At 36.5% G+C, this 12,495-nt stretch overlaps 1 protein-coding gene across 4 annotated transcripts in view; it reads right to left on the reverse strand.

Moving 5' to 3' along the window:
• Nucleotides 1–12,495, reverse strand: part of SATB1 (SATB homeobox 1) — a 91,683-nt gene that overhangs the window by 50,107 nt on the left and 29,081 nt on the right. The window lies entirely within an intron of this gene.

The following is a 12,495-nucleotide window of genomic DNA, read 5'->3' on the forward strand; positions in this document are numbered from 1 at the left end:
AAAAAAAAAAAAGAAATGCAGAATCTTGGGCCCTACCCCAGACCAGTGCACTCAGCACCTGCATTTTACCAAGGTCCCCAGGGGATTCGCATGTATATTAAAATTTGAGAAACAGCACTTGCGCTTTCCACTCTATTATTTGGATTTAAAGTGGAGGTGCATTAACACTGATCAAAGGTTAACTGATCGTATTTAAGAAGAAACAAACTATTCACAGAGATCCTTTATCAAGAGAAAAACATTCCGCAATCTTATTACTGGCTTCATGAATAGTAAAGCTTAAGTTCTGAATTTCAAACTGATCATAAAAATTTTAAATTTATACATTTCATGCTTCTCAATTTCTCAAGGATATCACAAAAACATGACCTACTGTGACTTTTCTTTATCCTGCTTTTAATAAATGTCCTGAAAACAGTGTCAGCTCTTTAACATACAAAAATGAAGAAAGACATGATTTTAATGTATTACTAAGTAGGGTTTTATTTTTTTAAATGAAGAAAAACATGATTTTAATGTATTACTAGGAGGATTTTTTAAAAAATCATTTACAATCTTCCCAGCAAATGTTGGTTATGTTAATTTCAATGACTAAATTCATGGTCCATTTTAACCCGTTACCCATATTCTCTAGTAACAGCTAACAACTTCCTACCGAGTCTTAGGAGTAAGATTTTGCAGCACCCATCTATCCCTCAACCCTATGTGTAGAAACAGGAGAACTCACATTTTAGACATCAGTTGGTCTATTGTTAAATAGTTTATAGAAAGCAGCACTGTTCAGAAGGCAGTGAGCAACCAGAAAAGCCAGTTTGGGGACAAAAGTATTTTTACATAATTATCTTCTTTAAGTTACCTCTAATGTAAAGCTCCTTCGGTTATTATTCATTCTCCTGACATCCACCATCAGTGTTAATTCTGTAGCATGCACACATTTCCAGAATATGTAAATTTGGGGATCTCTAAAGAACTTCCAGTGAAGGATAAGCTGGAGTCGCATTATTTATGTAAAACACAGCTATCTTTCCTAAGAGGCACTGTGATATCTTTTTTTTTTTTTGACACTTTCTACTTTATAGTCATTTTCACATTTTATATCTCTAAAAAGACATTCTTAATGTGTTCATGATGCTCTGCCATTAATCCAATAGCTTGCAATTTCACTAAGAGCCTCCCACAGTTCACAGTGTAAAAAGACACTTAGCAAAGTTGCCAAAACCAGAGCCAGAAGATTACCTGATCTGTCAGCTTCAATCTCACTTACTCTCTTGTAATAAGAGATCAATAAAGTCAGACACTAATAAAAACTATTGAGATCGCTGATGGATAATGATGATTCTTCTGCAAATGGATGACAGTTGATGTTCTTCCACTCTGGTCCAATTTTTAAAAAAATTATTACTCTTTATCTAGATATCTGGCAGTTTCTTAAATGTTAATATAATAATACACGTAAGTTTTAGATGTGGTTTATGTTTTACTTTTTAGAAGTGTATAGAATATCCAAATTTTGCTGAGGTTTTTGAAAAACATCCAGTCTACTTCAGTTTGCCAACAGTTCTACATATGAAATTTGCTCTTTGCTGCACACCTACTATATGCCTGGCTGGTACTAAGGATGCAAAGATGGCAGAGGCATCTGCCTACAAAGATGAGGCACCTGTCATCCAAAGATGGCAGACAGCCTCTGCCTACAAGAAGTTTACTATCCATTAAGAACACAGATATAGGCCAGGCGCGGTGGCTCAAGCCTGTAATCCCAGCACTTTGGGAGGCCGAGACGGGCGGATCACGAGGTCAGGAGATCGAGACCATCCTGGCTAACACGGTGAAACCCCGTCTCTACTAAAAATACAAAAAACTAGCCAGACGACGTGGCGGGCGCCTGTAGTCCCAGCTACTTGGGAGGCTGAGGCAGGAGAATGGCGTGAACCCGGGAGGCGGAGCTTGCAGTGAGCTGAGATCCGGCCACTGCACTCCAGCCTGGGCGGCAGAGCGAGACTCCGTCTCAAAAAAAAAAAAAAAAAAAAAACACAGATATGTAAATAGATCATCTCAATTTAATGTGATTTGGTATATCAACGGTGGAAAACGTAGGGGATGATGGAAGGAAGAAGAATCCATGGTGTGTGTGTGAAAAAATGTCTTACATATTATAAATCCAGACCCTATATGTAATAGTGCTATACAGTTTATTATTATCCATACATGGAAAATAATATCCATACATGCATCATCGTCAAAACTTCCCCCTACCCTATTTAACCCTAAATTGGTAGGTTCTGGGCTTAAGTGCTTTTCTGTAACATGGTTAGGAAACTCTGATTAATGTAAATAATAGCCTAAGCAAGACTTAAATAAAATAGCTAATTCATAACTAATAATGCATGACAAAGCAACTTTTTGGATTCCCTATCTGTGCTTTTGAGTGACTAGGAAATATTTCCGAATTCAGGTAACTTGGAGTCATGTCTGATTTTATTGGACAATATGCAATAATCTGTCCAATTAGATTGCTCATATAGTCATTTCATGAGGAGTATGTGTGGGCGTGTGTGTGTGTGTGTGTGTGTGTGTGTGTGTGTTTCAGGTGGTAAAATTCCTACTAAAGGCTTAGGCATAGCATTGGAATAGACCAGTCAGCCGGTTTCAATGGCAGGAAAGAGGCTGCAGAATTTTGTGGTGCCCATGGCATTTGAAAAATCATATTCAATAGTGTAATCTTAAATTTAGAATATCAGGAAAAAAACACCTATTGTTTTGATAACACAAATAAAAGAAAGTCATGATTGGTAATATTTTCCTAGGTGGTGGGATGTACAGATAGTAGGCTAAGTTCCACATCAGAAAGGCTTGGGACTCTTGCGTCACTTCAAAGGAGATACTGGTTTAGAAAGACTGCACTAAGCTGTGAGTTCACACAGGTCTGGGGCACTATATTATTTTCTAGCTCAATGCCTGGCACATAATAAACACTAAATGTTCATCTGACAAAACAGAATAGAAATAAACACACATTCAAGTGAGGATGTGTCACACACTGGTAGCATGACCTTGGGTCAAACAGTTGACCATTCCATCACAATTTCCCATGCTAAATGGGAATGGTAATAGCATACACCTCATGGAGTTGTTCTGAGAATCCATCCATTCAGGTATTTTAAAAATTCATTTAGCATATACTTATATTCTACCATGTGCCAAGCACTGGGCAACTCACTAGGAAAATAATGACTTGAAGAGACGTACTATCTGCCCTTGGACAGACAATAAATAATAGATGTGATACAATTAGCACAGAGCCTGTAACATATTATGTATAAACTGAAGAGATATTAATTACTATGACAACCCTCTGCCTCCTCCTCATCACTGGGCTTTCATTATATGATCACATTTCACATCAGGTGACTATGTTTAAATATCAAAGGAGTATCAGATAAAAGTTTCAAATGATATACAGTATTTTGAGTCTTTTTAATGTAGAATAAAATATAATGATTAAATTATTAAGTTCCAAGTTGGGTCAAGGAATAGTAAGGGAGAATACTAAAGGGAAATATTTCATTTCTTCTCATACTCCAATTTGGTGGTGTTTTCTGAAGCTGGCTTATATCTGGTAGAAAGCATCAAGAAGGCATACCACTCCTCTGGCTTGGATGCATGACCCATGCCCTCTTCAATCTCTAGCTAATAGCTGCTCATCCTTCAGGATACATCCTGGGCATCCTTGCTTCCATGAGGCCTTTCCTAAGTTCCCAAACCTCCTGCACTAGAGCACTCATCCTGCTGTTTATTTTGCACTGGACTGTGGGCCTTAGGTCTCATCTCAATACATCCTGGATTCATCAGAGGGCTGGACACAAACTAGGTGATCAATAAAAATGGTCACTGAAACAAGCCACCAGAAATCCTCTTCCCCTTTTTTCCCCTTAAAGGTCAAAGATAACGGCAGCTTAACTGTGACACGAATCTTTCAAATCCATCGCTTTGGCTGTCGTGATAGAAATCATAGTTTCAAGAACCTTTGTTCACTAATTTGCAAGAGATCCCTTCCCAGGTTTTTCAAAATACATCCACACAGATGTCTCGGAAGTTGCAGTGCTCGGTGGTTATGTTATTCCAGTTCTCTCTCAGTGTCTATTTATATGAGCTATCCAAAGCACTTTGAAAAAGACACAACTTGTATGGCAAGTTTCCTATTCAGTGGCTGGTCTGTATAAAACATCAATGTTCACAGAATAAAATAAACCAACCGACAAAACTCAGTCGGTTGAAATCCCAAGTTCAAATGTTACACGGTGTACCAACCAATAAACAGGCCACAGCTTCCAGTGTTGGGAAATACAATTTCAAAGTCGGCAGAAATTGGCTGTGGGTCTCATAACCCCAGTGTGACACAATATTCTCATCCTAGGAGCCAAGTTGTAAGCTTTTCTAAGATCCATAAAGCACATGTCTACTCCCTATGAGGAGCTTCAGTTCTTTCTGAGAGTCTGCTGAAGTTCCGATCTGAAAGAATGCCATCTTCACAGAAACCCCAGTACTCTAGAATGATACCATCTGCCACAGGCTGAGCTTCCTTTTCAGCCAAATACATTATTTATAACCTTTCTAATTGTGAAAAGGTAAGGGTGGAATTTTTCTAAAGCCTAACTTAAAGATAGATAGAACATTCTGAACCTTTGCTCTAAAATACTCTAGCTCTTTCAAATTTGAAAAACAAAAACCACAAGGAATCAGTTGAGGTTACATAATTTTTCAAAAAATTATCTTCTTTTAAATCCCTGCTACAACATCATATGTACTGTAGGTATATATTTTTAACACGTTTAAAAAATGAAGGAAGATTGTTTTATTTTTTTACTTGTTCATCTTAGTAGCCAAAGAAGGAGTTTTGAGAGAGGTGAGCCCTTCTCAAAAAAAGATTCATCAGCTGGGGAAAGGCAGTGATCTGATTACCCTTAAAATTGCTTTGTTGTGCCTTTAACAACAACCAAAAAAAAACCACTCCAAAACAATGCTAATCAGGTTATTCAATCATTTAAACCAAAACTGTTCATGCTTTTCTGCCAAATCAACCAACCACAGCAAAATCTGTTATCTCTGATTGCTCAGCTTCCAGTCAAAAAACAGTTAACCCCCACTATACCAAAAGTTTTCCAAAATACCCTCAGAGTTCTGCATGCTCATAGAAAATAAAGAGAAAACCATGTCAGCTTTAAAGGGTAATTGGAGTGCTGTACCGTATTTGCATATTACAATATACCCTAATAAACTAAACAGCCTGTACAGGAAGCCAGCAGCTTCCTAGTATTTCATATGATCTACATACTTGCCTTTTGTGCACTACTTTAAAAAAAAAAAACCCAGGACTGTGATATCATGATCAAAACTTACCAAGGACTAGCTGATGGCTTAGCTGAGGTGGGGAGGAGGTAGCAAAAGCATCTACAAAATGGTGGTTCACCCATGTTTAAAGCTTTCAGGCTCCATCAGCAGAGAGGGCAAGGGCTACAACATCTTATTTACACAATTATCTAAATACGATTAAACAGCTGATGGACAAATATTAAACTGGAAAATGTATAGTCATTTTAGCTTAATGTAATCCTCTTTCTGTAAACACCCAAGATGATTTTTTTCAACCAGAACAGTCCTGACATCTCATAAGCCTAAGGGTGAATAGCAAGAGATTGTTTTTGATAGTTATAAATATTCAAAAGACATGCAGACCATCTGCTTTCATAATACAGGTAAAGCAAGACTGAAATGGTGACTGCTGTATAAAAATGATTCTTTTAACAAAGTCTTCCTCTCCTCGAAAACTATAAAGACAGATGTCAAAAACTGTTTACACAGAGCAATCAGGAGCGTGCAAAATGTAATATTCCTTTTACACACAGTGCTTGCTAAAGAGATTTTTTTTTCTTTTTCTTCCCATCTGTGTGTTGCAACACATTTCTACAAGTTAAAAACATTTTTTTCAAACAGAGATCTCATGAATACCCAAAAACATGCTATCTGGTTTCTGAATGCTAATTAATTTCAACTAAGGAATCTGAATATCTTTTTTCTGTAGGAAGGAATGTATGTTTTGAATTGGAATACTCTAGAGAGACACCAAGGGAAATAATCTTGCACAGGTTTTATTCTATAAGGAGAATTTCATGGTTCTACCTTGTTTATAATACGTATCTGTTATGCCCGTGCTTTAAATGAAAGCACATCATTCCTAATGTCTTTGGCAAAGTCTAAAATAATTGTTTTCTGAAATAAATGGCTGCACAATGCAAAATGTGTCTTTAAAAAACCTTTAACTTCTCAGTCTGTGCATGGTGATGTGTAAAGCCCTATAGTTAATTTTCAGGGATGGAACACTAATCTTGACAGTAACCTTTTAATGTAGTGTATTAATGGCGCAAAGGCATTAAGCACCTTTTTGTAATTTTCAATAAAATGAGCATTTACTGAACACTCTGTCAAACTACTGGCTTTTATTATTTTATATTTTTATTTTTTGAGAAGTGCAACTTCATACATTCTAATCTCCCACCCTTTTGTGCATGTCCTGACTACCTATGGCCTGATTTTTTACAGCAGCTTTTTATCTGGCCGTGGAAAATTCAAAGGTCAAACTTTAACTTCACATCAACTCCACATTCAAATACAATTTTCACAGGGATTCCTTGTAAATGAGGTTTTCTTTTAATCTCAAAGGACACCAAATACTACAAACAAGCTTTAAGAGGCATCGTATGAGATATGATGTACTGAGAAGAAATGAATTTGTTGAAAATTAACAGGTAGCTCCCATCTGGTATTTTGGGGGTGGGAAGGATGGGAAATGGGCTTCAGTTTATGAGAGCGAATGGCAGGATTTCTAAGTGAAATATTCTGTTTGTGCTTGTTAGCTTCTGTTTCCCAAATCTTTCCCTCTGGATCCTCTATTGCTTTCTAAGCTATTCTCTTGGGAGATACAACTGGGGCATATTTGGAATCTCGATTTGTTGAGAAGAGACTAATCACTTCTAAATTTTACTTAAACTCCAGTTGTCATAGTTATGGCTCTTGCCATCTTGATCAATCCTAGTGCCTGAAAATGGCATTTTCATACAAAGTAACCCCGGCACATTGCTAAAATTGGAAACTCAGTACAAAGCTCTAAAGGAATACAAAAGGAAGCACAAAGAGAACACATCCAATTCTATTTTAATTTTCCTACTATATTTCCTAAAGATGAAAATGTGATCATATCAAAGCACAGAAATGTTATTGATTTAAATACTCGATTCATAACTTTTAAAGAAAATGTTGGTTCACAGTTTACATGGCTCTTCCCATAAAGTAACTTATATAATGCCCAGATAATATGTTCTGACCAGATTCTCTATTCTGCCCTTTTGTATAAGTACCTAGCCAGACCTTTCTTATCACACTGAAACCTTACTCAAACCAAATGAATATATTGGTAAAGAGCTTAAACTATAAAATATTTTAAAAAGGTATATTAAGTGCATGTAATATTCCAAATTAACTGCACAAAGGAGCTGTAACAGGAAGGGAACTGAACTAGATAATCTCCAATGTCTCCTCTTAACAGCTTTAAAAGTCTATGAAATCTGTATGTCTTCTCAAACAGAGGGACTAAAGAAGATTCAATTGTAACGCACATTATTCATTCTCAGGTACTCACTGTGCAAATGTCTCCAACTAGAGTCTTATTTTAGAGGAAGGTTACGGCCCCACTGGCATCCTGCTTATGACTATTTAAAATATACTCTTTATTAAGTTAAATATTATGCTATATCCAAATAGAATTTTCACAAGTTTTTCATTAGATAAATATGAATCCAAAGAGTTTTATTTTATTTTATTGCAAAAACTGTTTCCTGATTCTGAACCTTAGGCACTATAGTATACCAATGTACCCATTTGAGAAATCTCTTTCTCTGATGCCCTTGTGTGGTTAAATCGCTCATCCTCTCTAGAGATTAAAATTTCTAGTACCTGCACTTAGAAATAGAAGAAAAAAAGATACCAAATTTGTGTTAAGTTCCAGAGGTCCTAAATAGAACCTTTTTAAAAAAAACAAACAAAAAACCTTAAACCACAGAGCGAAAACAAGAACTAAAGTACTTCGAGCAATTCATTTTCCAAAAGTAAATACTAGAATTAGGTTCTGTAACTCTTCACAGGAGACTTTATATTACCTCTTTGCATTCCTTCTGTACATGAGCATATTAGATTTTTAAGCCATACTGCCCAAAAATTGGGGGTAAAATATCTCCTGGCTTTTAGCTATTTATGGGGTCACAGAATTGACTTTGAAAATTACATAAAACCTATGAAACCTGTGCCCCATGCATTCCCAAAACTGGCTTATAATTTCAGGGTCTGCATAAAACCTTGGAGCAGATTGTGGGGTCCATGGACCCCACTCAGATCTGATCCAAGACTTCACAGATGACTGAGGGCTAAACCACAGCTTTGATTTCTGTGTTTTATTCATTGTTGTTAGCTTTTAGATAAGACTTCCCATGTCTACCAGATAAATATAAACCAATGTCACCTCTGGATTAGATCATAAAGAAAAATCAAATTAATCTGGCTTCATCTCAATCAATATTATGAAAATCCTTCACAGTGTAGGAAAATGCCATCCTCTGGTAATCGTCTCATTAGAAGTTGTGGTGAAATGATAAAAATGTGTTGGAATGGGTTGTAAATCATATAATAAAGAGCTCCATCCATCACTAAACATGTGTTTTCCAGGCTGAGCTGGTGATCATGCTTAGAAGGTGGACAAACCAAGTCCCTAAGGCCCATTATGGAATGGCTGAACAGTTATCTACTCTTGCAGCTCTCTCTAAATTCAGGTGACTCTAGACCTTTACACAGATGACTTTAAAACACTGTATGTTGATAGCCTTAAATGGAGTCTCTGATGCCAGATGTAGACTTTAGAACACGACTGAGGAATGGACACTGTAAGCGAACATGGGGTGATACTGTTAACATTTCTGTCCTGGCAATGTCAGCATCTTTGTCTATAAATTATCTGACTGTTACTGAAAATTTCCTATTTTACTCTTGAATATGAGAAGAAAATGAACCAATGAAAATAACAGTAAAGTAGCATGGGTCTCAAATATAATGCAACTGAGACAAAATGAAAATTATTAGGCAGGCGGAAATACATGTACCACTGTGGAAGAAAAATTTAAAAATTTAAAAATGCTGCATATGTTTTTAAAGTTTGTCCTTAACTGTGATGTATAATTAGGTCTTTTTAAGCATTCAGACCTCTGAGTTCCCTGTAACTCCAAGGCTACTGTTGTGCTTACAAATGTGTAAGTTTAGTACACATATTCATGAACATTATCAAACATATAAAAGCATGAGACAGCTTAGAATGTCAGTAGGTTTTCTTAAGAGAAAAATTCAGAAGCGATTTGTTCTTTGTTAGGTAAAAATACAGAATTAAGTATAATAGAAAAATATTTCATAAGATAGGATACTGTAGATAAAAGTATCTATAGAGTACTATTAATACAACCACTGATGTGCTATATTGGTTTATGAAATAAACGTGCAAATCCTACAAGGTTAAGTCTGACGAATATTCTCGAGTTCCTACTGTGTGTCAGGATCTATGACAGTGATGAATACAACTTAGTTCCCTTGGGACAGTCAATTACAGTGCACACAGACAGCCTAGTTAGTCCACAGACTATTTCAGAACAATGTGGAAAATGCTACGATGGGCGCATAAGGAGAGGACAGAACCTTGGGTGCTGGGAATACAGGTGAGGTTAGTTAATGGAAAAGATACTGGCAAAAGCTCACCTCTTGATAACAGTCCCATCTTTATTCTATTTGACATTGTCTAGTCTAGGGTATCATATTTGCTAAACTTCCAAATCGATTTATTTAAAGTACAAGCTTCAGACTTCCACTTCCATTTTAAAATACATCATAACTTTATAATGATTGCAAGTGTTCCTTAATGTTGAGATTGAGTTATAATATAGTCCTTTAATTTTTTTCACAAATGAAAAGTATTTGGTTGTTTTCACTAAAAATGAAGATTGCACCAAAATCTTCCATGTAGCCAGAGAGTTACTTAGACCATGTGGCATGTGCAAGTGTGATTTCAAACTCTCAATGCCCACATTTTAGAAAAACAACTAGTTATGGCATACTTTAGGACTGAAAACTGTTCTAAATGTTTTCTAAGTACCAGCTCATTTAATTCTCAAAACAAGGCTGAGAAATTGGTACTATTATCCTCCTACTTTACAGATGAGAAAATTGAGTCATGGAGTCAGCTGCCCAAGCTCATATAGCTGGCCGCAACAGAACTCACATTCCTGATTCCTACAATGCTGGGAGCTAATTAAAGGGATGCTACAGAGCAATGACAAACAAAAACACACAAAAAGTAACAGAATGAAGTTGTTGAAGAAATGCCATTACTCTAAAGAAATAGTCCCATTAAAAAGTAAAAAGAAAACTAGATCAAGCTGTGTCATATGTTATCATAGCCCAGGAGTTTCAATACAGAGAAGAGTCTCATTGCGACATTTCACAAAGTTAATACTTGTTACACTTCTGAACTGCCTTGGAACAAATACCAGGTGGACAGTAAAATGGGACAAGTCTGAGACGGTGGTATCCAGTAATGAAGTATCATGTCTTGTTATTCAGATAAGAATGTGACCTCAAATACTGCTAGCGATTAAAAATTTTACTCTTTTCTTAACTTCCAACCTATCAACTGGTTTGCATCTTCAACCTGAGTCAACTAAATTAGATTAGCATTTCTATGGGAAAATATTACAATAGAAAATAATCAATTTTTTTTTTTTTTTGAGACGGAGTCTCGCTCTGTCGCCCAAGCTGGAGTGCAGTGGCCAGATCTCAGCTCACTGCAAGCTCCGCCTCCTGGGTTCATGCCATTCTCCTGCCTCAGCCTCCCGAGTAGCTGGGACTACAGGTGCCCGCCACCTCGCCCGGCTAGTTTTTTGTATTTTTCAGTAGAGACGGGGTTTCACCATGTTAGCCAGGATGGTCTCGATCTCCTGACCTTGTGATCCGCCCGCCTCGGCCTCCCAAAGTGCTGGGATTACAGGCTTGAGCCACCGCACCCGGCCTAATTTTTTTTTAAGAGAGAAAGATGATGACTAAAGAGAACAAAGTTTCAGAGTAAGAATGAGAGAAAAAGACTGCTAAAGAAGTCAGCGAGCCACCTTCTCTGCCATGAGGAATTCTGCAACCTTGTGAACTGTCCATGGTGAAACTCCAGCACCCCATAAGACTGCATATTAGAACACAATACAATCTTATATTTCTGTAGCGCCCTTCAAGCAAGCATCCCAGGGTGCTTTACAATCATTATGAGTTAAAATTAAAACTGAAGCACACACAATTCCTAATAGAATCATTTTAAAAATGCTAAACAGAACAAATAACTTTTAAGTCTAGATTTAAAAGTCCCAACAGCCAGAGCGTTCCTTACTTCAATTGGCAATGAGCTGCAGAACCAGGACTGAGGCTCTCCTCTGTTATGTTAAAGGCTCTCTTATGTTTTTTATACTCAGAGCACGTTATAATCAAGCAGTTTCCAATGAAAGACGGGGAAATTGAGTTCGTGTATCTGTTTGTTTTGATTATCTGGAATTTTTTTTTTTTTTTTGGAGTCGGGGGTTGTTTATGAGTTTGCCCAAATCTGGCATGAAATGAAGCAGATCTATAAAGCAAATCCAGATAGAGCCCAATTTGAAGTTTCAGTAGTAATTGAGGAAAAAAGATGTCTAAAATATGTGCTAAAACTAGTTCTGTTTTAGCAAGAAAATCAGTTTGGTTAGCATGATTTGCCTAAGCTGTTTTTTAAAACCATTAGAAAATGGCATTTAATAGGCTTTCTCTCAGGCCATGTCTACTCCTAAGCTTTGGGAGTATTTATTATTCTAAGCATCAGGCAAAAAAAGAGGAAAAATACTCTCATGATATGGTAATTTTCCTTGCATTAGTGATTTTGAGGTCAAAGGAAACCTGTTCAGATCTGAAACAAGGCACAGGTAAAAAATCTATTAAGTGAAAATAAAGTAGTTACACATTGTTAAGCACTCTCTAAATTGGCATGGCTTAAACTCTTTTATGTTTTACTATTGTGAAAAGATAGTGGCTATAAAATATTTGAGATCAATCCATTTTAAGTTAGATGCTTTATTAAGTTTGGCTTTTTTGATTAATATATCTGAAAGGTTACAGAGAGCTAACATCAAGCTACAATAAAATCCTTATGTATCTAAGTCATCTAAAAATGAGCCTGATATATTAGATTCAAAAAGGAAAACTTGCAATTTGGAGGACAATTCTGTTGCAGATTATACATATCATAATATTAACACAGAGCAGACATCTCACTAAGTTGAAAACGGAACTAGAATGATGTCATGACTGGTTCAAAAGACGAGGCAAAAAAATTAT

The sequence above is a fragment of the Colobus angolensis genome, unplaced genomic scaffold, assembly GCF_000951035.1.
Source record: "Colobus angolensis palliatus isolate OR3802 unplaced genomic scaffold, Cang.pa_1.0 Scaffold129, whole genome shotgun sequence".
Lineage (NCBI taxonomy): Eukaryota > Metazoa > Chordata > Mammalia > Primates > Cercopithecidae > Colobus > Colobus angolensis.